Raw genomic sequence first — 23,128 nt, 5'->3', positions numbered from 1 at the left:
AAGACTTTTGGGGTTCTTTCTCATTCTTTAGCCCACTGCAGACCCTTACTAACTTGCAAAGAAAGTCTCTGAAAGGATGTTTCTTAGATATTTTAAAATAACTTCCATTCCCCAAAGTAGAATCCTTCAGCACTGGTAACTTAGCAACATGACAAAACACCTCCACAAGCAAAAAGAAGCAGGAAAAAGTTGGTCTTTTGTCATACTTATTTACTTGCAGCAAGCGTGTCACTTACTGATAAGCAAAACAAACAGAATTGCCAGCATACGTATGTCTTCTCTGTTGGTGTTGAAAGAGATGTTTGTATACAAACAAGAAGCCAACACAAATGGAGTTTCTAGCAAATCTGCAATATTTCTAAACCCCTCAGTTAATTTTTCAGCCCCACTACATCTATATGACATACTGGAGATTTAAAAAGAAAATATTTGGAATAAATTTTAAAGTATGGTCTTTTTCCTATGCATTGGTAGGGAGGTATGCAATACCTAAGCAAAAATATTCATGTGTATCCTGGGCACCAATGTATCTGGAGATATCAATCAAGTGCTTGGATAGGAATAAAGCATGCTGAGGACATCACTCCTGTTCCCTGTTTTTTTTAGATCTGCATCCAAGGTTAGTAAATAACCTCACTTAATGAGATGCTGTGTCATTAGCAGTTCTACAGGGAATCATGGCAGAAAGTGAAGAACGTTCTAACATTGTAAGGAGGTCCTCCTGATACAGAAAGTCCATGCAACAACAGGGTTTGTGCCTTCTGAGTTTCACAGGCCTTTTTCTTCCTTCCTTTCTTTCAAGTATAATTGCTTTATAATGTTGTGTTAGTTTCAGGTGCACAACAAAGTGATTCAGTTATGCATATATTTTTTCAGGTTTTCTATCAGGTTATTACAAGATTATTGAATATTGTTCTCTGAGCTACACAGTAGGTCCCTAAGTAGGTTGCTTATTTTATATATAGTAGTGTGTGCCTGGAGAATCCCAGGGATGGGGTCGCACAGAGTCGGACACAACTGAAGTGACTTAGCAGTAGCAGTATGTGTCTGTTAATCCCAAATTCCCAGTTTATTCCTATCTCACTTTCCATTTGGTGACCATCAATTTGTTTTCTATAACTCACAGGCATTATTTTTTTTGGGGGGGTCACACTACGTAGCATGTGGGATCCTATTTCCCCAACCAAGAATCGAACCCATGTCCTCTGCATTGGAAACTCAGAGTCCTAACCTCTGGATCACCAAGGAATTCCTCACAGGCCTTTTATGATGTTGCACCATGGTGACCATGATTATCAGCTAATGAGATCACAAATGCCATCCCAACATGTGCTCTACCTCAGATAACATGAATAGACAACTCCAAAATGTCCCAGAGTGATCTTACTTATGAGGAGGTTAGTCCCTACCATTCCATTGCTTTAAAATTTTCAAGGAACCCCCACCTCTGACAGGAAAAAGGCCACATTTCTTAGCATGGAACGCAGGGACACTGGTGATCTGGGACCTCTACACTTAGCTTCCTTTCCTACCGTACAGTCTCATGCTTTTTTCTCTAAAAGCACAGACTTCTCAGCATTTCCACTCATTTCCCAGTGATCCTTGCTCCAGTGCCTTCGCTCAGTCTCTTCCCTTGTTTGGCTGCCCCAGACTACTCAGTAGTCAAAATCACACCCACTCCAACCAGGAATCCTTCCCCTGCCCACTCCCCTCCTCCCCACCCTACAGATCCACAGGCTGGGTCGGAGCTCCTTCCTGGTGTTCCAAAATGCCCCGCACCTGCTACCTTCATTGCACTCATCACAGGTCATTATCATTTTCTCTTTATTAGTCAGCTTCCTCCACTAGACTGAGATCTCCTTCTGGACTAGAACTGTGTTCTCAGGCAATTCTGAATTACTAATGTCTGGCACAGAAATTGGCACAACAAAAATATTTCTTGAATAATGAATAAATTAGCTTCTATTTTTTCCCCAAAATAAATCATAATTTCTCTTAAAGCACAACCCACAAGCACACACAAAACCTTGCACATGCATATACACACACACACGCACACACACACACACACACACACACAAGCATACACACGGCCTCACACATACACTCCTTATGACAACTTTTGAAAAGAGAAGAAAGGAATTATAAAACAATAAAATGTCAGCATTTGAAAGTACCTTTTGAAAGTCTAACCTTTTTCTGTACATGAGTACTTTATCAATCCAGGAAGTCAGGTTCAACTTTCACATCTCCAGTGACTGACAGAGAACTCACCACCCACAGAAACAACCTTTTCTATTCTCGGGCTACTCTTGAGTGTTGCGAGTCCCTGCTTATGATGAGCTGCAACTTACTTGACTATAACTTCCACCAACTCGCTGGTCCTAGCTCTGATCTCTAGAGCTACAGAGTAAGTCTAATTCTTCCCATGTGACAGCCCTTCAAATATTTAAAGAAGCCAAGGGAACACACCATACATTCCTTAAACTGATGCCCAAACACTAGGCACCTGGGTCCCTCTCACAGCCCTGGTCCTTCTTTCTGGACGCGCTCCAGAATCAACCCTCAGCATCTGCTGTTAAAAACTTTGAACGTGCATGTTGGTATAAATTATAAGATGAAATTCTTAAACTTTACTGAACTTTAAAATCATTGGGGAATTTGATTAAAATGCATTGTAGGAGGTCCCCACTCACAGATTCTGATGCTCCATGGATATGCATTGGGAAAATAGAGGGAAATGTATTTTCATAAGCTGTTCAATCCATTCAACTTTGTGAGGTCCACAGACCACTCACCTAAGATGTCACCAATCTTAGTTTTCTCTTTTGCAGACAAGGGTTCAATCAGCCTGGTCCTCTCCTCAGATCACAAGGTAAGTTGAGATCTAACTGCTAAATTAGGAGACAAAACACTGTCTAAATATTGAATGCATGTAACAAGATGGAAAGAGAATCAAGCATTCACCAAGCCTTCATTGTGAGCAAAAGAAGAGCTAGCATGTGGTGTCCCTGCATCAGAGGCTGAGTGAGAAAGGCTGGGGAAGAGAGTGAGAGAGATTTCAAGCTCTTCATCTTCCTCCACAGCAGTGTTTTAAGCAGCATAAAGATAAGTGATCTGCTCTCTGTATTTTCTGAATGTGTCATGGGAAGCCTCTTTCATTCCATAAATACTTGTATTAGTAAATCAAATAAGCTGGAGAAGAACTTAGGCGTGATGCCAGGAGAAAAATCCTCCCGGCGTGGCTTCACTTCGTTAATGCTATTAGTAAATAATTAACGGACACTATTGATGAATTTTACTTAAAAAGAGTCTTTCTATTTAAGCAATGGAAAACAAGCTGCAAAGAATAAGGCCTCGTACAGAAGTTTCCAAGGAGAGGATAATCTCAAAAGATGCTAAATACCCAGGCTCCAGAATCAGACAGTACTGAGTTTGAATCCTTAGCTCTTCCAATTACTAATTTCTTATTAATATCTTGAGCAAGTTACTTAAGTCAGCAGTCCCCAACATTTTTGGCACCAGGGACCAGTTTCATCAAAGACAATTTTTCCAAGGACCAGGGCCAGGGGAAGGGATGGTTTCAGGATGATTCAAGCATACTACATTTACCGTACACTAGGGCTTCCCAGGTGGCTCAGATGGTAAAGTGTCTGCCTGCAATGTGGGAGACCTGTGTTCAATCCCTGGGTCAGGAAGATCCCCTGGAGAAGGAAACAGCAACCCACTCCAGTACCCTTGCCTAAAAAATCCAATGGACAGAGGAGCCCTGTAGACTACGGTCCATGGGATCGCAGAGAGTTGGTCATGACTGAGTGACTTCAATTTACTTCTATTATTAATACATCAGCTCCACCTCAGATCATCAGACTTTAGATCCCAGAGGTTAGAGACCCCTGACTTAAGTAATGTTCAGAGCTACATTTCCTCATCTGTAAAGTGGAACTTTTAATGGTTCCATTATCATGGGGTTGTTAATGAAATGAAAATACAATGCAAGGTCCCAACTTATTAGATATTATTTAATTCCATATCCATATCTGCATGTGCTTATTTGTTTATTTCTTATTTCTTCCATATTCATAAAATACTGTATGAAGTCAGTAGTCAAACTACTCCCCCATTTTACCAATAAAGACACTAAGGCAAAGATTTGGTAATTGCCAGGGAAACAAAACTCAGGTCATTCAGCCATGAGTCTGGAGCTCCATTTCCCATCAGTCTCCCTCCCACAATGTTGACCTGGTGTCAAGAGAGCCAGAGGGGCTTCTGAAAGCAAACTGGCCTGATGCTCACCCTAGGGGAGCTAACACAAGAAGGAAAGCTACAGATCTAGATTCCATTCTTTCCCATGTGTTCAGTTATTCCTTCATTTGTTCATTTCACCCAGGCCCTGGGACAGGACCTGGAAGGAGGGATAAGTAAAGCATATCGGATGACCTTTGTTCTCACACTATTTAGGTCTCTGCTCAAATGTCATCCTATCCAAGATGCTCCCCCAGTGTATCACCCTACCCAACAGAGCAGCCTGTGTCCCTGTCATCTGTTTTATTTTTCTCCATTCCCTCACATACTATGTTTTGCTTCTTCCTTCATCCCCTGCTCTAATATAAACTCAGTGAAGGTAGGACTTTCTCTATATTGTTCACTTTTATATCCCCAGCCCTGTGAATGGTGCCCAGTCCACAGTACACACTCAACAAAAATGTGTTGGCTAAATAAACAGAGGGAGACATCTCGGGCTGGGGGCCGGGGGCGGGATGTGCGGAGAGGGGAAAGGAAGTAAACCAATAAGTGGTTGTGTATTGTGAAGTGCAAAGAAGATAATCCACTGGATTTGGCTAGAGAATGATGAGCAGGGAGCCTCTTGGTTGCTGGACAGATAGTGATGAAGAACCTCTCTGAGCAGGTAACAAACCAGGGGTCAATGAGCAGCTTACATACAGACAAGGAGTGAACTCTACCTATTGCCCCCAGGTGACCCGAGGCTGGTCACTTCCCTTTCCAAGTTGCAGCCAAATCAGAGTTCAACCATCAGAGGCAATTCTCACCCATCAGACCCCTCCCAGGATTTAGCATGCTGAAGATGCTGAGGGCCGGAATAGATTTAGGGGCCTAGCCAGGATGTGATACTTAAAACAAAATGCCTTCACAAAATCCACTGCATGCACCACTAAAACTACAACACAAAGAGGATTTAAGCCTGGGCTTTCAGCTCAGGGAGCCATGCAGCTCTGTAATACTTTGGTTATGCTCTAATTAGTTGTTGCATACAGCACAGGTGTCAGATAATCTATGCTTACTCAAAAGAAATTTGCCAGTAACAACCAGCCTAAGTGGATACCAGGAGGCCAGGGTACCCTACCACTGGGAGAGATCCACCATCCCCCATGCCAAATATCGGAGGAAGAACTCAAAGCATCGTGGCATGTTAGGGACTCAGGTGGGAGATAGAAATGAGACCATCGGCTGCAGAAGTGAGGTTAATTTCCAAACCAGCAGGGGCAGAGGAGCATCTCTGGGAAAGGCTGCCTTTACACTCTCCATAGGATGTACTGTGAGGGGAAATACTTTCCGTGTCTCCACTGAATAGTTGTACATGCATAACTGAATCACTTCGCTGTGCAACTGAAACTAACCTCATTATAAATTAACTGTACTCCAATAAAAAAAAATTTTAAGTATGTCAAAGAAAAAAAAAAAAGGAAAACTATGTGGCATAAAGGCATCACCTCACCCTCACATTGTAATAGAAAAAGAAGTAGGCAGAGGGGGACAAGCAGCTCAGATGGGTCAGAGCCTTAGATGCATAGGTAACCTCACAGAGGCTCTGACACCTTCTACCACCACCCCTGCTCCTCCCTGCCTTACTTAAAATGAAAGCACCATTCCCGAGGTCTGAACCCCAGCAGCCCAGGCTCTGACACCCGAAGATTAAAACAACCGCACTTTACAGGGAGCTCAGCCTGCTGCTGTGGCAACCAAGAGGCATGAGACGGAGGAGGAGGAAGGCTCAACAGGGAGGGGAGATATGAATACTTCTGGCTGATTCACGTCGTTGTATACCAGAAACCAATACAACATTGTCAAGCAATTATCCTTCAATTAAAAACAAAAATAAATAAATTAAAAATCACCATGCTGTAAATTGGGTAACAAGGATTATGTCCCCATTCTGGGACATGGTGGTCAAGGGGCTCAAGCCTGTAAATTCAACTCTGGGCTTTAAAAGTCAAAATATAAAACATTCAGGAGAGATGATGATTTTACACAAGGTAATCCACCATAAGCTATCAGCACTCTACCTGGAATTAGTTTATTAAATTAGTTTTGAAAAAGATAGGATGCTAAGTGAATGGAACCAAGAATGGACAAGTTTTAATGAAATTAAAAGTTAGAAAAAGGACTACTATATGGCCCACTGCTGGGGAGAGCTAGCTTGGGATATGGGTGTCCTAGGAAGCTTTCCTGAGTTGTCAGAAGAGGCAGAACAGCCCTGGGAACCCAGAGATGGTGGTGGCAGAGAGGGGGCACAGATCAGTAATGTCTGAGTTTTGCTAAGAGCATGCCCCATTCTCCACACTCTGAGTCTGTCTTTCCAGCTGCAAAATTGGCATGATACCACATTCCTCCTGAACTGAATAAAGCTTAAGTGAAGTAGCACTTGTCAAGACCCTCATAGACAGCTTGGTGCATAGCAGGCATTCAGTAAGTAAGGAGTGACTGATTTTTTTTTAAAAAATGGTACATAAAAAACAAACTTCCCAAAGGGAAAGTGGGTGGGGACAGATAAATCAGAAGTTTGGGATTAGATATAAACTACTGTATATAAAGCAGATAAGAAACAAGGTCCTACTATATAGCATAGGGAACTAGATTTAATACCTTATAATAAACCATAACAGAAAAAATGTGGAAAAAAGCATATGTATCTATGTACAACTGAATCCCTTTGCTGTCCACCAGACAGTGGACAGTTACACTGTAACTCAACTATACTTCAGTTAAAAAAAATAACATTAAAAAATGATAATAGGACTGTGACAGAGTAATTGTGCGGGAAGAAACGAGAACCCTGAATAATGAAGACTAATGTCATGTACTCTGCCCAAGAGTTGCAGGACAACTGCTTTAAGATCATTACTCTGGAGAAGAGAAGTAGCTTCGAGATGGGTAAATGAGACCTCCCCCACGCTGAGTCAAAGTATCTATGGGCCTGAAGCATCTCAGGTTTGCCTGAGGTAGACAAATGTTCCCATCTTATCAGTGGATTTCTTTTCTAATTAAAATGCATGAACTCCTGTAAGCTCCAGGTGCCCAGAGGAAGTGAGGCAGGATGGGAGGAGGTGAGCGGTAAGCCACAAAACCGCCTCCCTTGTTTAAAATCCAACCAGCAAAATGATCATTGCCTAGCAGTATGAGCAAAGATCCTGAATAAGAAAGCAGGAGAGACCTCTGTTAGGAGGGAAGAAGACAGGTAAGAATGGATGTCGAGAGGTCCTTCCTCAAGGAGGTGGAGGCGCACTGTCTGGGGCTGCTGGCACCCATTTTCTGTCTGTCTCAGAAGCTCTTTTCCACAGGATAACCTAATCGGGAGCCAAGGAGAAATGCCCGTGAAATAGTAATAGATGTTTACTCTGTGCTTCCTTGATCTTAGCACTTTGCATTCATCATCTCATTTATCTCTTGTTGTTGTTTGCTATTTAGTTGCTAAGTCATGTCCGACTCTTTTTCAACCCAGTAGACTGTAACCCACCAGGCTCCTCTGTCCATGGGGCTTCCCAGGCAAGAATACCGGAGTGGATTGACATTTCCTTCTCCAGGAGATCTACCCAACCCAAGAATCAAACTCACATCTCCTGCATTGGCAGGTGGATTCTGTACCACTGAGCCATCAGGAAAGCCCCATTTATCGCTTACAAAAATCTTTTACTTTGACATTATTATTATCCCTGTTTCATGGCTGAGGAACCTGAGGCCTCAAGGTTACTTTGCCAGGTCTTATAGATAATAGATGGTGAAGATGGAATTCAAATCTTAGTAGCTCAATAATAATCATTAATATTCGTTGAGCACTTACTAAACATCAGACACTTCGCTAAACCCTTAATCACATTATTTATTTTATCCCTTTGACAACCCTAAGTGGTGGCTACTGTCAAGACACCCATCTTACAGATGAGTAAGCTGAGGCTCAGAACAGTTGGGTGACTCACTCAAGGTTATCCAGCTAGTAAGTAGTGGAAACAGGACCCAAATCCTAAATCCAAATCTACCCTGTCAAAAAACTGTGCTCTTTACACCAAACTGCTGAGCACAGAGAGAACACAAGTGTTATAACCTGGATATCATGTGCTCTGGAATGGGAACCTAGAAACTGCATTTCTGACAAGTTCCCAGGAGATACAGATGCTGCTGATCAGAGATCAGACCTTTGAGAACAATTGACCTAGGAAGAGCGGCCTGAAGGATGAACGTGGGGTGGGTGGAAGATAAAACACGTTGGAGAAAAAGAGAAAGAGATGGGATGCTGAGAGACCAGCTGCCACGTAGCGCACACTCCCTAAGACACTCTACAAGGCAGACGGACACTCTGACCATCGCCCTTTGATCAGGTAAAGCACTTTGTGACCCAGCACCTGTCCTCTGACCTTCCATCCTGAGGGATCCCAGGTTGGAGGTCATGAGTTCTAGGAATCTTCTTCCCCAACTCCTCCTCAACACTGAGCTGGATGTACTCTGAAAAGTATTCAATCCCTACTGAGCCAGCGTTACTCTCCATCGCAAAGGCGTATTTCAAGTGTCCCTCTTCCGCCATGAGGCGGTTGTTCTCAGTTGCTCAGTAATGTCCAACTCTTTGTGACCGCATGGTCTGCAGCACATCCGGCTTCCCTGTCCTTCACCATCTCTCAGAGTTTGCTCAAACTCATGTTCACTGAGTCGGTGACACCGACATCTTATCCTCTATTGTCCCCTTCTCCTCCTACCTTCCATCTTTCCCAGTATCAGGGTCTTTTCCAGTGAGTTGGCTCTTCACATCAGGTGGCCAAAGTATTGGAGCTTCAGCTTCAGCACCAGTCCTTCCAATGAATATTCAAGGTTGATTTCCTTTAGGATTGACTGGTTTGATCTCCTTATTGTCCAAGGGACTGTCAAGAGTCTTATCCAGCACCATAGTTGGAAGGCATCAGTTCTTCTGCACTCAACCTTTTTCATTGTCCAACTCTCACATCCGTACGTGACTACCGGAAAAACCATAGCTTTGACTATATGGACCTTTGTAGGCAAAGTAATGCCGCTGCTTTTTAATATGCTGTCTAGTTTTGTCATTGCTTTTCTTCCAAGGAGCAAGCATCTTTTTGTTTCACAGTAATCACCATCCACAGTGATTTTGGAACCCAAGAAAATAAAGTCTGTCACTTACCACCATGAGGGGTAAGGCCTAAAATTAAGATCTAATACAACATGCTGTCTTGACATCTGAAACAGGGAGGGCTCCAGATGGCTTAATCACAAGTCCCCCTCCCAATTCTGCTTCCACAGATAATGGCCCCCTTGATAAGACAGTTCCTGCTCAGCCCTGAGAAGCAGGTTTTGTTTCTCTGCCAGTGCGTGGAATTATTCAAACAAGCCAATCATACACTTCCATGGGACCAAGGGGTCACCTCACCATCTTGACACCATAGAGCTGGCCTCCTACAGCACCTGGTTGTTTGCTCCATTCTAGTTGCAATTCTCATGTGGCCCATGCAGAGTTCTCCTTCCCTATGCAGTGAGCGCACCCAACTCATGAACTGCTGGCCATCTCACTCATCCAATGTCAGGTGTCATGTATTCAGCTGCCCCCCATGACCTTCACTTGAATCCTTCCCTCACCAGCAGACTGAAGAGAAGGAACTTAAAACATACTAGATGCTGAGTTCCTTGAGAGGAGACATTTCTCATCTTACCATTGTCCCTTCCACAGCCTGGAATGGGACCAGGGCAATGAAAGACACATGGGATTGAAATGTTTTAAAACCTCGTAAATCTTAGAAGCCCATCTCTTTTTGACAAATACAGAAGTTAAGTCTTGAGCGTTAATATGACCACCAGGCATGCGCCCTGCCAACCCACAGCAGAGAACACAGATCTGCCCTTATTGGTAAGCAGATCCATGGGGACAGATTCATCCATTCTGTGGGTGAGCTGCTGAATCAATCATGGCCCAGTTCAGGGGCTCAGAGACTGCAGGGAGCTGCCTTGAACGATTTCAAGTCTCTTTCCTTTTCTGCCTGAGCAAGTATGAGAAGTTGGGCCTGATGTACTAGCATGAGCCACTCTTAGAAGCCCCTTTCAGGGAACATGGCCTTTGTGTGTGTTCCAGTTGATCAGAAGTAGCACAGAGTTTATCCAAAGAGGGTCAACTGATGTACAAAAACATCAGAATGGGAGTGCTTTGAATCGGAGGTACCTGACTGTGTACCAGAGGTGATGTGGGGGAATTAGGGGTCCACTCAGCTCTTAAAGCTCTTGTCATAAAAATAACACAACCACAACTCTCACATCCTGCAGCAGGCTTGTCATGTACCATTGTTGTTCAGTTGCTAAGTCACGTCCAACTCCTTGAAACCCCATGGACGGCAGTGTGCCTTCACTATATCCCAGAGTTTGCTCAAACTCATGTCCATTGAGTCGGTGATGCCATCCACCATCTCATCCTCTGTCACCTGCTTCTCCTCCTGCCCTCAATCTTTCCCAGCATCAGGGTCTTTTCCAATGAGTTGGCTTTTTGCATCAAGTGGCCAAAGTATTGGAACTTCAGCATCAGTCCTTCCAATGAATATTCAAGGTTGATTTCCTTTAGGATGACTGGTTTGATCTCCATGCAGTCCAAGGGACTCTCAAGAGTCTTCTCCAGGATTGCAATTAGAAAGCATCAAATCTTCAGCACTCGGCCTTCTTTATGGTCCAACTCTCACATCCGTACACGACTACTGAGAAAATCATAGCTTTAGTATATGGACCTTTTGTCAGTCAAGTGATGTCCCTGCTTTTTAATATGCTGTCTGGGTTTGTCATAGCTTTGCTTCCAAGGAGCAAGTGTCTTTTAATTTCACGGGTTCAGTCACTGTCCACTGTGATATTGGAGCCTAGGAAAATCTGTCCCTGTTTCCACTTTTTCCCCATCTACTTGCCATGAAGTGATGGGACCAGATGCCATGATCTTAGTTTTTTGAATGCTGGTGTTTAAGCCAGATTCTTCACTCTGCTTTCACTCTCATCAAGAGGTTTTTTAGTTCCTCTTCACTTCTTGCCATAAGAGTGGTATCATAATCCTCATGGAAGAGCTGAGAACAGGGCACTTTTACTCCCATGTCACAGATAAGGACACTAAGGCCAGGAGGCCACAGAGCACTGTGGGTCGCAGAGCCCAGGTCTGAGCCCCAGACCTCATGGCTCCAAAATCTCTGCTACTAATGTTTCCTCCACGTCCTGGGTGCAATGGAGAAGGAACAAAAGTGAAAGATGGCACAGTTCTTGTCCTCCGAGAACGTACAGCCTACTTGGGGAAGAGAATATACATAAGGAAAAAGCACTTAAGAGCTCTTATGAAGCAACATATGAAGAGCTGGCTTGATAGCATCAATAGCATCAAAGGTGGGCTGGAAGTTACCATTCCCACTCTGGAAATGCCACATAACCTCAAGCCAGGTGACTTTTGGAGGGAAAAATAGTATGAAACTTAAAGGCTCACTTAAAATAACATTAACAAGAAGAGCACCTAACATATAAGTAGAGTTTTTCCTATATATCCCACACTACTGTTTATACAGAAAGTTGAAGATCCATTTGGAATCATGTTTTCTTCTATTTATCAACTGCTCTATTATGTACCAGGCATTGTACAAAAGACTTACCTACAGGATTTTATGTATGTTGTCAAAGTGGCTTTGATATCCTGATAGTATTTGTTCCTTTATATGGATGAGAGAGCTAAGGCACAGAAAGGTTAAGTCTGGATTTTCAAACAGGTTTGTGATCCCTAGTGTGAGGTGAAATTCACTTACTAGGTCATGACAAATGTTGTATTAAATGAACAGAAAAAAGAGGGGAGAGGAGGGAGGAGAAGACACGGAACAGAGATATCAGAATGCAAATCGTGTGGTATTATTTCATTATTTTTCTTTCAGTATGTGTATTTGTGTGTGTACAACAAAAAGTACTGTAAAACATGATTTTACATGAGGATTTTTACAATGAGAATATCGAAATGGGTCTCTGTGGAAGGTTTGGAAGCCACTGGGTTAAGTGACTTTCCTGAGGTCCTACAACTATGATTTGTGGAGCCACAGTTCAAATCCATATACCTTGTGTCTCCAGAGCCCACACTCTTGACCTCTAAACTGTGCTGTCCAATAGAAATATAGTCAACCACATATGTAATTCAAATTTTTCTAGTAGCTACATTTAAAAATAGAAAAAAAAAACCACACTGAAAAATTATTAAAATCAATATAACACATTTTATGTAACCCAATATATCAAAAAATTAACATTTCAACATGTAAAAGTTGGTTTCAAAATTCAATCAATTATTGAGGCTTGTTTCACTTTGGGATTTTTTTTTTGTTTTAACTTTTTGGTACTAACTCCAGGAAATCTGGTGTCTATGTTACACTTCCAGCCCATCTCAATCCAGACTAGCCTGACTTCAAGTGCTCAAAACAACATGTGGGCAGTGGTTACCTGAGGAAACGGTGCAGCCCTAAACAATACCACCTCCAAAACCCCTTGGGACAGCAGGCCTTCATTCTCAAACTTCACTACAAAAGAGAATTTCTCATTGTGTTCCATCACCACTTTTACCTTCCCGTGGCTTCCTTCACGCTGTTTCCAGAACAGCTAAACCCAACCCCATATTTGCGGCTATTTGTGCCTGTCCACCTTATCTTCTTTTAGGTTTCACATCCTTGCTAGGCCATGGGGGAGAAGAACTGGCAGGAAAAAGACTGTGCTGAGATGAGCTAAAGTTAGGTGAAGACGAAAGCTGAACAAGAGGAACCTGTGTGGGACAGCGACCCAAGCAGACGGTATGCAAAGTGGCAGGCTGACTGGCGGCTGAGCTCTGGCTTCAGAAGCACATCCTGTTCAGTTTTGTAGAGATGCACTGAATCCCTAACACTCAGCCCTGGCAGAAGTCGGCTGACCCCATTTCCATGTCTTTGCCAAAACAAGCAGACCGTGGAACTGCAGAAAGATGGGCGTCTAGAGAGCTGTTAGAAGACAAGACAACTGCTATTTTGTGACTTCAGAGTGACTTCAGAGCTGCCCATTAAATAATCTGATAAATACTACACATAAATATTCTGTAACCATGGCTGGTAGGCTGGGAGCCCCAGGTAGCCATTACCCAGGCGTGCTCTGAGCTCCTGTAAGCTGAGAGGGAGGTTTCCACACAGACCAAAGGGAAGGCAAGGCTCACTGCCCGGCAGCAGACAGGCCCAAGAGGCTACAGCAGACAGGATCCTGCTTCAGCTCCTCGCATCATCCCCAGGACCCCATCTGCTTGGTACTCAGGAAGAGTACTTTTCAGTCCATCAGTTTGGTTTCCAAAGCACTGAGAGTGCTGACCAGGGAAGGAAACTTCCTGTGGGGGTCACAGGAAAATAAAAAGAAAACCATCAGGCACTTTTTCCTGGATGACGTGTCAGCAATCCTCAGTCTGAGGAATGGAATTGTAAGTCTACAGAGTGTTTGTTCATGGCAGCAGAAAAGATCAAGAGCCCTTCCATTATGTACTGGCTTCTTATTAAATGAGCAACTGCCATGTGCCAGTCACCCCAGCTGGGTCCTGGGTACTGGGAGCATGCATGCCAGCCAATAGACTAGAACAGAGAACACAGCCCTGTAGGGGCTATAATAGAGGTGTAAGCAAAAGGTGGTGGGGACCTGGAGAAAGGGATCATTCTGTGCCTGCTCTGGCCTCGTGCTCCTTTGAGAGAAGCAACACTGCCCCCACATCAGAGTCTGTCTCATAGCCTCAGCCCAGGAGGACAGCTGCCTGATGACCTAACCTATCCAAGTCCCTTCTCTCAGAACTTGGAACTAATACCAAATACTTGTTTTACTCTCCATGGGCTACCTGAACTGAGAGGTTAGGTAGGGTCACCAAAGAGTTATTTCCCCACACGTTCATAGAGAAGCAAAATTCAATAGTCTATTCATAACAGCAAAACAACCCACATGGGGAGGAAACAAACCAAATGTCCATCAGTTGATGAACAGATAAACAAAACATGGTGTATGTGTGATATATATAGACATGTCTATATATATCAGCTATATTACATATAACAGAATATTAGTCAGCCATGAGAAGGAGTGATGTATTAATACCTGGTACAACATGACTGAGCCTTGAAAACATTATGCCAAACAAAATAAGCAGGACACAAAAGCCATATACTCTATGAGTCCACTTATATGAAATGCCCAGAAAAGGTAAATCCAATAAACACAAAAGTATATTAGTGTTTACCTGGGGCTAGGGAGAGGAAAGAATAAGAAATGACTACTTTATGAGCAAGGCATTTGGAGATGGGGGTAATGAAAAAACTTCACATTGGTGACAGCTGCAAAATTCTGTGAATGGACTGGAAGCCACTGACTTATATACTTTGAAATCATTGAAATGGTGAATTTTATGTTATGAGAATTTTTCCTCAGGAAAAAAGAAAGGTCTATGTTGGGCTTCCCCGGTGGCTCAGTGGGAAAGAATCCACCTGCCAATGCAGGAGGCTTGGGTTGGAACCCTGGGTAAGGAAGATTACCTGGAGAAGGAAATGGCAACCCATTTCAGGATTCTTGCCTGGGAAATCTCATGGACAGAGGAGCCCTGCTGACAACAATCCACGGGGTCACAAAAGAATTGCATATAACTTAGTGACTAAACAACAACAACATATGTTACCCTTTTGAAAGGAATGTGTTTCAGTATGTCTGTGTCCGTCACAACTGAAAATCACTGACTCAAACTGCAGGGCCTGTGCTGAATGTCTTGTCCACGGCATACAACTCTCAGGTGCCAGGGGTTGCACTCGGCCTGTGTTCTGTTCAACTGCTGACCTAGTTCCTCCTCCTCCACACTATGCCCTCACTTAAAATGGAGAAGAAAAAGGCTTTCTCATCTCTTCAACAGAAAGCTGGCCACTTCCCAAAACCTGCCAATAGGTGGTGAGCATCCATCCAAGTATATTTATTTGGGTTCTGTCAGCAGAAACCAGACTTTATTAAGAGGATGTTAGCGAACCTCTTTGCTTCCCTGCTTTTGGGAGAATTCTTAATGGCTCCAATGCACAGGTGTCATTTTTCAGCAAAATCTAATATTTATGTCATTTCCAGACAAGGAACATTGAGGCTCTCATAATGTATCACTCTTCGTTTTGCTCCACAGCACAGGTTGGACAAATCGCTCAGCCATTTGTCACCACATCCCTCCTCAGCCACATCCCAGGTGCAGGGTTTTCAGTTCAGTTGCTCAGTCGTGTCCGACTCTTTGCGACCCCACGGACTGCAGCACGCCAGGCCTCCCTGTCCATCACCAACTCCCAGAGCTTATTCAAACTCCTGTCCTTCAAGTGGGTAATGCCATCCAACCATCTCATCCTTTGTCATCCCCTTCTCCTCCTGCCTTCAATCTTTCAAAGCATCAGGGTCTTTTCCAATGAGTCAATTCTTTGCATTAGGTGGCCAAAGTAATGGAGTTTCAGCTTCAGCTTCAGTCATTCCAATGAATATTCAGGACTGATTTTCTTTAGGATTGACTGGTTTGATCTCCTTGAAAACCAAGGGACTCTCAAGAGTCTTCTCCAACACCACAGTTTAAAAGCATCAATTCCTCAGTGCTCAGCTTTCCTTATAGTCCAACTCTCACACCCATACATGACTACTGGAAAAACCATAGCTTTGACTAGATGGACCTTTGTCAGTAAAGTAACATCTCTGCTTTTCAATATACTGTCTAGGTTTGTCATAGCTTTTCTTCCAAGGAGCAAGCGTCTTTTACTTTCATAGATGCAGTCACCATCTGCAGTGATTTTGGAGCCCAAGAAAATAAAGTCTGCCACTGTTTCCATTGTTTTCCCATCTATTTGCCATGAAGTGATGGGACCAGATGCCATGAGCTTAGTTTTTTGAATGTAGAATTTTAAGCCAACTTTTTCACTCTCCTCTTCTACCTTCATCAAGAGGCTCTTTAGCTCTTCTTTGTTTTCTGTCATAAGGGTGGTGTCATCTGCATATCTGAGGTTATTGATATTTCTCCTGGCAATCTTGATTCCAGCTTGTGCTTCGTCCAGCCTGGCATTTCTGCATGATGTACTCTGCATATAAGTTAAACAAGCAGGGTGACAATATACAGCCTTGACGTACTTCTTTCCCAGTTTGGAACCAGTCTGTTGTTCTATGTCCAGTTCTAACTGTTGCTTCTTGACCTGCATAGAGGTTTCTCAAGAGGCAGGTAAGGTGGTCTGGTAATCCCATCTCTTTAAGAATTTTCCACAGTTTGTTGTGCAGAGTTAGGTATACCATTAGCAGAGGCAGGAAGGGGAGTGAGGTGCCAGGACAAAAACTTGAGCCAAAGAAGCAGAAACTTTACAAGCTTGTGTCTCCTAGACTCTCTGGTCTAGAAAAGACCTTGACCACTAAAATGTCACAGAACTTTTGTCTTAAAAAGAAAACACAAAGCTTTGATTTCTCTATGAAGTTTGAATGTTCTGTTTCTTTACAAGCCAGTGATTCTTGTGGTTACAGGTTAAATAATAATATAAACAAACTCGAGGGAAGCAAAGATGGAAGGGTGGATATGCATTCCCTACTTTCAAATTGCTTATAAGAATATACAGTGCATGCACAAGTATGTGACACATACTAGGTTCACATTTCACATGCATGACCTTGAGTTGTTGGCACTTTTGTACTCCCTTACAGATGAAGGAACTGATGCTCAGAAGGCTCCATGATCTTCATCAGGTTCACAAGTGAACATTAAGTTAGTGAAAAAGGCAGGTTTGAACCCAGTCACCTTATTCTAAACCACCATGTTATAACAGAATGATTACATAATCACGAATATTTTAGAGTCACATATTGAGTGGAAGACAGTGCTTTACAGCACTTTATAATGTTCAAAGATATTTCACACTCAGTGCCTTACAGGACAGAGGGTGACAGCTGCAGCATTTCTCAGATCAGGGAGATGTTAAGCGTGGAGATTCCATAGATGCAGTAGGCTTTGAAGGATAAAGCTGTATTTTAATAATTAACAAGAAAATGAGGAGATCAACATGAGATGAGAAGAGCAAAGGAAAAAGTTTGGGAGGGTGATAAATAGCTGGCTGGGGTGAATTCCCAGTATGGAATGCAATCACTGATTAGGCATCACAAAGGTACTTGCTTTAGGGTTCCTTGCTGATGGACAAACAGTAAAAACAACAATAATGGCACCAGCTAACATCTACTAGGCAGGTTGTAGAACAGTCACTCACAGTGCTAACCATTATCGGTGACTACTGCCTTTGGTAACCAACCACAATCCCCCTCTGGGTAATTACATGCACACATTTTCAGGCCATATGGTTCTCTCAGCTCTCAAGTCAGCCATGAAACCCAGGCCTATAGCAACTGAAACATCATATGTGAATCAAGATTGACCTCAGTACTGGTTCAGAGGTGGACATGATGACCAGTCAGAGTCAATGATACGACTATCTCCCTGAAATGATATAAAGGTTGAAGCTATTGTTAGTCATCTTGCTGAAGAGATGTAATGTTCCGATGATACTGTGGGAGTCCTGAATCTAGTCCTACTCCTGGACTTCTGTGTTGGTGAGCAATAAACTGCCTTCTGGCTCTGGCTTTGGGTCAACTATTGGTCACTCTCAATGGAAGAAGCCCTAATTAACATAAGCACACAAATGCAACTCACTGAACTTCACAATACTACCAGAAGGTGGGCGTTTTTAACGGGGACTGCCCCTCCCTTTTTGGATAAGGAATGGAGGCACTGGGGTCAAGTCCCCTGGCAGGTGGTAGGAGCAGGATTTGAACCCAGACAGTGTAGTTCTAGAGCCGGCACCCCGCCCCACCACCATACCAGCTGGCTGCTATCTAGCTCTACTCTTATGGAATAGGACTCTCCACAACCTAAAATAAGTCTTTTCTCTCAAAATAGCTCCAAAGGCTTAAAATACCTTAGAGGGTGTAAATTTTCTCAAGCTCCTTTAGGTTTGCAATGATCCCTTTTTGGCTTCAGTTGTCTCCCTGAAAAGAATCACTTAAGCAATAAAAATGTCTCTCCCCAAGTCATCTTTCAACTGCTGATACTTCACTTTCCCAAAAATTATAGATAAAAATAACAACGCACAGAAGCGAAGAATACATGGCTGCTAAAATGGAGAAGAGAGAGGGAAGGAGGAGATCTTGACCAAATGTTTTGTGTAGTGGCATGCAAGAAATTCTGATCATCATTTGGTAACTTTAGAAGTTTATTTCTTAATTACAGGTGCTTTTGCCCACCACACAAAGTCTTGGACTAGTGGCATATGGAACTACAGCTGCTGCTTCCTACATGCATTGGAAATTTTAAAATAAAGTTAAATACACACCAGCTAAGAGGACAGTTCTGATGTATATACTTCATGTGGACAATTTTCTCTTGTTGTTCAGTTTCCTAGCAATTTGTCAGAGGCTTGTGGACTCCATGATGAAGGAAGAAGTAACTATCTTGAAATGAAGTGAAAGCCAGGAGGCTGCACCAGGCTATAACCATGGCCTCAAAGAACTAAAAGACCTATTGGTATTCCCAGGGGGCACCCAAGGCAACTCCAGCCATAAGCATTGCTGGGCTTAATCAGCATAACAGAGGCAAAGGGCTGGGTACTGGGAGCCCGGAGCAGGAGAGTAGAGTCTAGCTCAGACTCCCAATAACTCTGAGCCTCATGTGACCAAAATATAAAATGACAAATTAGACTCTGGTTTTTCTTTTTGTTGTTGGATTCCATTAAGTGGTAAAGTGTCTGTATAGCATAAGGAATGAATGAGCTTTGAAATGAGTTGGATCCCCACCTCAGTGCTTCAAGACAGTTCTTGATCTGCAAAATGAAAGAAATGCTGCCTACTGCTTGGGGCTATTCCAAAGATTAAATGATCAAATACTCTCAGCACACTTCCTCACTCAGTATCAAGAAGAAAACATAGCAACAGAAGATTAACCATCACTCTCTTATTAGCACTGTTAAGTTTACAATTCTATAGAACTACAAGAGCAACAATGCCCTTTCTACCCAAAAGTATATCTGAACACTTCTGGGAAAATATTGACAACATAAAGATTTGGTCTTGAGCAGCAAGAGGTTTCTAGTTTTTCTTTTATGTTATTACCATTCTTACCAAAATGCAGAGGCGAGGATATATCTGAATAACTCAAAGCAGATGTTGACAGTACAAAGGCTTGGCCTTGATTTGGCTAATGTGAAACTTTGGGTGCCAGTAGCAGGGCAGTTTTGACTGAAATTCCTGCATGGCATCTAAGCCTGGCCACTTTCCTGCAGAGCCTGCGTCACTGCCTTTAAGGTGATCTTTTGGGAAACTAACACTTTTGTCATACACATTAATTCATGATGTTCTCTCTCAAGGATCATCCACTATCCAAATGATTAGGAGAAAACATGTTTTATCATCCATAGGTCTGCAGCTTAAGAGTAATGCCAGCAAACCTCGGAACTTAACAGCATCTCCTTGGCCAGAAATCTTGGTTTTGGACCAGACAGTATGAAACTCCTGAGGCAGGGAGACTGGCATGGGATGTGACACTATCAGAGAAGTCAAGCAAATTGAATAACTGTAGCTGTAGGTACTCTCGCTCCTTTTTCACCGGGTTCGTCTGCCTCCAGGCAGCATCCTCAAAAGGAGTCTGTGCTTGGTAGCAATAATCCACATAGATTACTCAAATCTGTGAATCTCAGCAGCTATCAGTGTCTACAGCAGGCAATTCATGCATAATGATATCTCATCTGGTGGTAGTCAGAATTGTGAGTGTCCAGGCAGAGAGGAAAGAACACCAGACCAGGAACCAAGACACCAGGTTCCAGCCCCAGTTCTGTCACCAGTGCTCACACGGCCATCGGCGGGTGCAGCGGCTGTGGAGGTTTCATTCGGATCCCTCTTCAAGAAGGGGCTTGGCACTCAGCTGCAGCAGCCAAAGTGTCTGACAGCCTGGAGCTGTGGCACCTGTAAAATCTGCCTCAGGCTTCTGATGCTCTTCCCAGGCAATGTGTCAGAGGCCAATCAAGGGTATGAGGGCCCAGTCATTTCTGCTCAACATGGAACTTCTCTAACAAGCGATCTGTGCCCTGCGGCTCCCCACTTCTATCAGATGTGCACCGTGGCTTGAGGCTTTCACTCCCCTAAATCTCCCTTCCTCCCCTTCTTCCTTTCACAGATGGATACCACGATCTGAAGCTTTCTCTAATCAATCTGTTTGTCTCTTCTATGAGGGTTACCGACTCCTTGTTCTCTGAGCTCTGTCAACTCTGTTCTGGGACCCCCAACCAACACAAGATTAACTTCTCTAAACCTAGGTTGACTTTTCCTTTAAAGCAGGTATAATCATAACAATCAAGTAGAGAGGGGAGGGAGGAGAAAGAGAAAGTTTTGCAGGAATCATATCTTGAGGTATGGACTTCCCAGGTGGTGCTAGTGGTAAAAAACCTGCCTGTCAATACAGGAGACGTAAGGGACGCAGCTTTGATCCCCGGGTTGGGAAGATCCCCTGGAGGAGGGCACGGTAACCCACTCCAGTATTCTTGCCTGGAGAATCCCATGGACAGAGGAGCCTGGCGGGCTGCAGTCCATAGAGTCGCAGAGAGTCAGACACGACTGAAGCAACGTAGCACAGACGCACATCTCACGGCACAGAGAGTTCCTTCCCCAGTATCTCCACGCCCTCTGAGCATCAGGCCAGCACCAACATTTACTCCAAGGGATTCTTTGCATCAGGAGATGGCTCATAAGGCAGAAAAAAACAGAGACACTGTTGGAATTTCTAAGGCACACCTTTAAGTCATAAAGAGCCAGGTTTTTTGATGTTAAAATATCTAAGGCCTGAAGCACTAGGGACAAACCTTGTGTCCTTAAAAAAATCTGAAAGAGGAATTACTATACCTATTAATCCTCTAAATAAGGACTGAGTAGATGGAGGAAAGGAGAAAGGAGGAGGAGGGGAGCAGGGGGCGGGGGAGGTCAGTGGAGCTTGGCATTGAAGGAAATGAACCTGGAAGGGTCATGTGATGGTGATCAGATCATCCCTGGCACTACGATGGACCCTGGAGCTTCCCTTGAAAAAGGCATCCACCTCCTCCCATCCCTTAGGGCACCAACCCACTGAACACCCAGTATCATCTGGGTGAGCCCCCCACACGGCCAATGCCATGGGAATTCCATACATTGTCTTTGTTCTAGGGAACCTCCACTGACCCCAGCCACCAGGAGGGTCAACTCTCTGGACCCTTCGACTTTACTCTGTCTCTACCCAACTTCCCTCACAAAGATAATCTCTTTCTCAACAGCTTGGGGTGCTCATCATGGGCCTACAGATGAGAGAAAGTGCAAACCCCAAATACCTCAAGGAATGGTGCTACATCATGGTGGGGAAGAAAAGCAACCCACATCCCAACTTAAGACACTGGTTGAATGGAAACAGTAATTTTATATAGTTCAACATTTATTAACCTGAATATAGTGAATATATACCTGGTTCTGTGAGTTGTTCTTTCCAGACATAACTGTGAGTTCTCACAACAACTCCATGAGGAAGGTAAGAACACTATATCTATTTTACAGAAAATGAAACTGAGGCTCAAACTCACTTAGCTGTAAGTGAACTTGCAGGGCTGCACTTAATTTAGGTCCCTGCAAATCTACATTGTCTACATCCCTGAAGATAAGAAGTGTCTTAGGCTCTACTGTCCCCTTCCTCTCTCACAGAACACTTAACCTAGTGCTAGGCAGCTAGAAGACTCTAAAACATTTTATGCTTTGACCAATTAATTTAGATACTTTCCCCTTAGAACTGGGGGGGAAAAAAAAACTGCTTGAAAAGTGTATCTCCATTTTCTCCACACCAGTAGAATTCCTGGTGCAGCTGCCAGGAAGGAGGTGGGAGGCAATGAATGCACATCCACAGAAGAGATCATATTTCAGCCTTTTCATTTCACTTGACAGGAGAAATACTGATTAAAATCAGCTGCACATGTCACGAAAGGGTAACTGGGTTCTTCATTTTTTTCTTCGCAGAAGCAGCCCCAACTGTACTCCAGGAGATAACTCTTCATGCATAAAATTACTAATAGACACCATCTATCTGATGAATGTCTTATCCTTAATAATTTATATCACTTGATCTATTTTCAAAGGTTAGTCTTACATTAAAATTACAATTCTGAATAGGTCAGCCTGTTATTTAAGGATAAATTATTTCACCCCTTCATGTTAGTGTTGTGTTTAGTTAATGATGAGGCTTTTATTTTAGCCCCCAGTGAAACCATGAAAGAAATTATTTGTTTGACCTAGCCTCTCTCACCCTGAATCTTATTCCTTGATTCATGCTGACTCACTGTTAGTAACCAGCCTGCATGTTTCAAGATACTAGTTTTCCATTCTTGACCTCATGTTATTTTTCTACATTGCCCTCCTCTCTTTATCTGGTCATCTCTTCCCACTCACCCTTCCATTCCCATTACCCCACCTTCCTAATCAAAGAACAACCCACTTCTGGGTCCTCTCACTGGACACACAGCTCTACATTGTCCCATCACTGGTCTATTTCATTCCAAAGTGATAGTACCAATAAAGATGCTCCAATGAGCTTTCCCCAGGCTCTGAGGTATCACTCATTCAAAAAATAAGGATGGAGAGGCCTTGCAGTCAGTGGAAAGACTAGAAAGAAGCTGGGCTGAGTCGAGATCCAGTTCAGTTAGTGAAACAATTCCAGTCCGTGTTTTCTCGGTGATGGAAAAGAACACACTTTCGCAGTCTAATAGGCCCAGGTTCAAACCCAACATCTCTTATTACTTAGCAGCCTAGCCTA

At 43.4% G+C, this 23,128-nt stretch overlaps 1 long non-coding RNA gene across 2 annotated transcripts; it reads left to right on the top strand.

Moving 5' to 3' along the window:
• The first annotated feature begins 2,148 nt into the window (after positions 1 to 2,148).
• Positions 2,149 to 22,005, top strand: LOC110131604 (uncharacterized). 2 transcript variants are annotated; one of them, XR_002312237.2, is made up of 3 exons: positions 2,149 to 2,410; positions 2,835 to 2,875; positions 21,609 to 22,005. It is a non-coding gene; the product is annotated as an uncharacterized lncRNA (long non-coding RNA). The 2 variants fall into 2 exon arrangements; XR_002312236.2 differs by lacking the exon at positions 21,609 to 22,005 and adding an exon at positions 12,668 to 13,379.
• Positions 22,006 to 23,128: the final 1,123 nt, after the last annotated feature.

The sequence above is a fragment of the Odocoileus virginianus genome, chromosome 3 (assembly GCF_023699985.2).
Source record: "Odocoileus virginianus isolate 20LAN1187 ecotype Illinois chromosome 3, Ovbor_1.2, whole genome shotgun sequence".
In the NCBI taxonomy this organism is placed as follows: domain Eukaryota; kingdom Metazoa; phylum Chordata; class Mammalia; order Artiodactyla; family Cervidae; genus Odocoileus; species Odocoileus virginianus.
The sequence above is the reverse complement of the archived record's forward strand: the minus strand, read 5'-3'. Positions and strand labels throughout refer to the sequence as shown.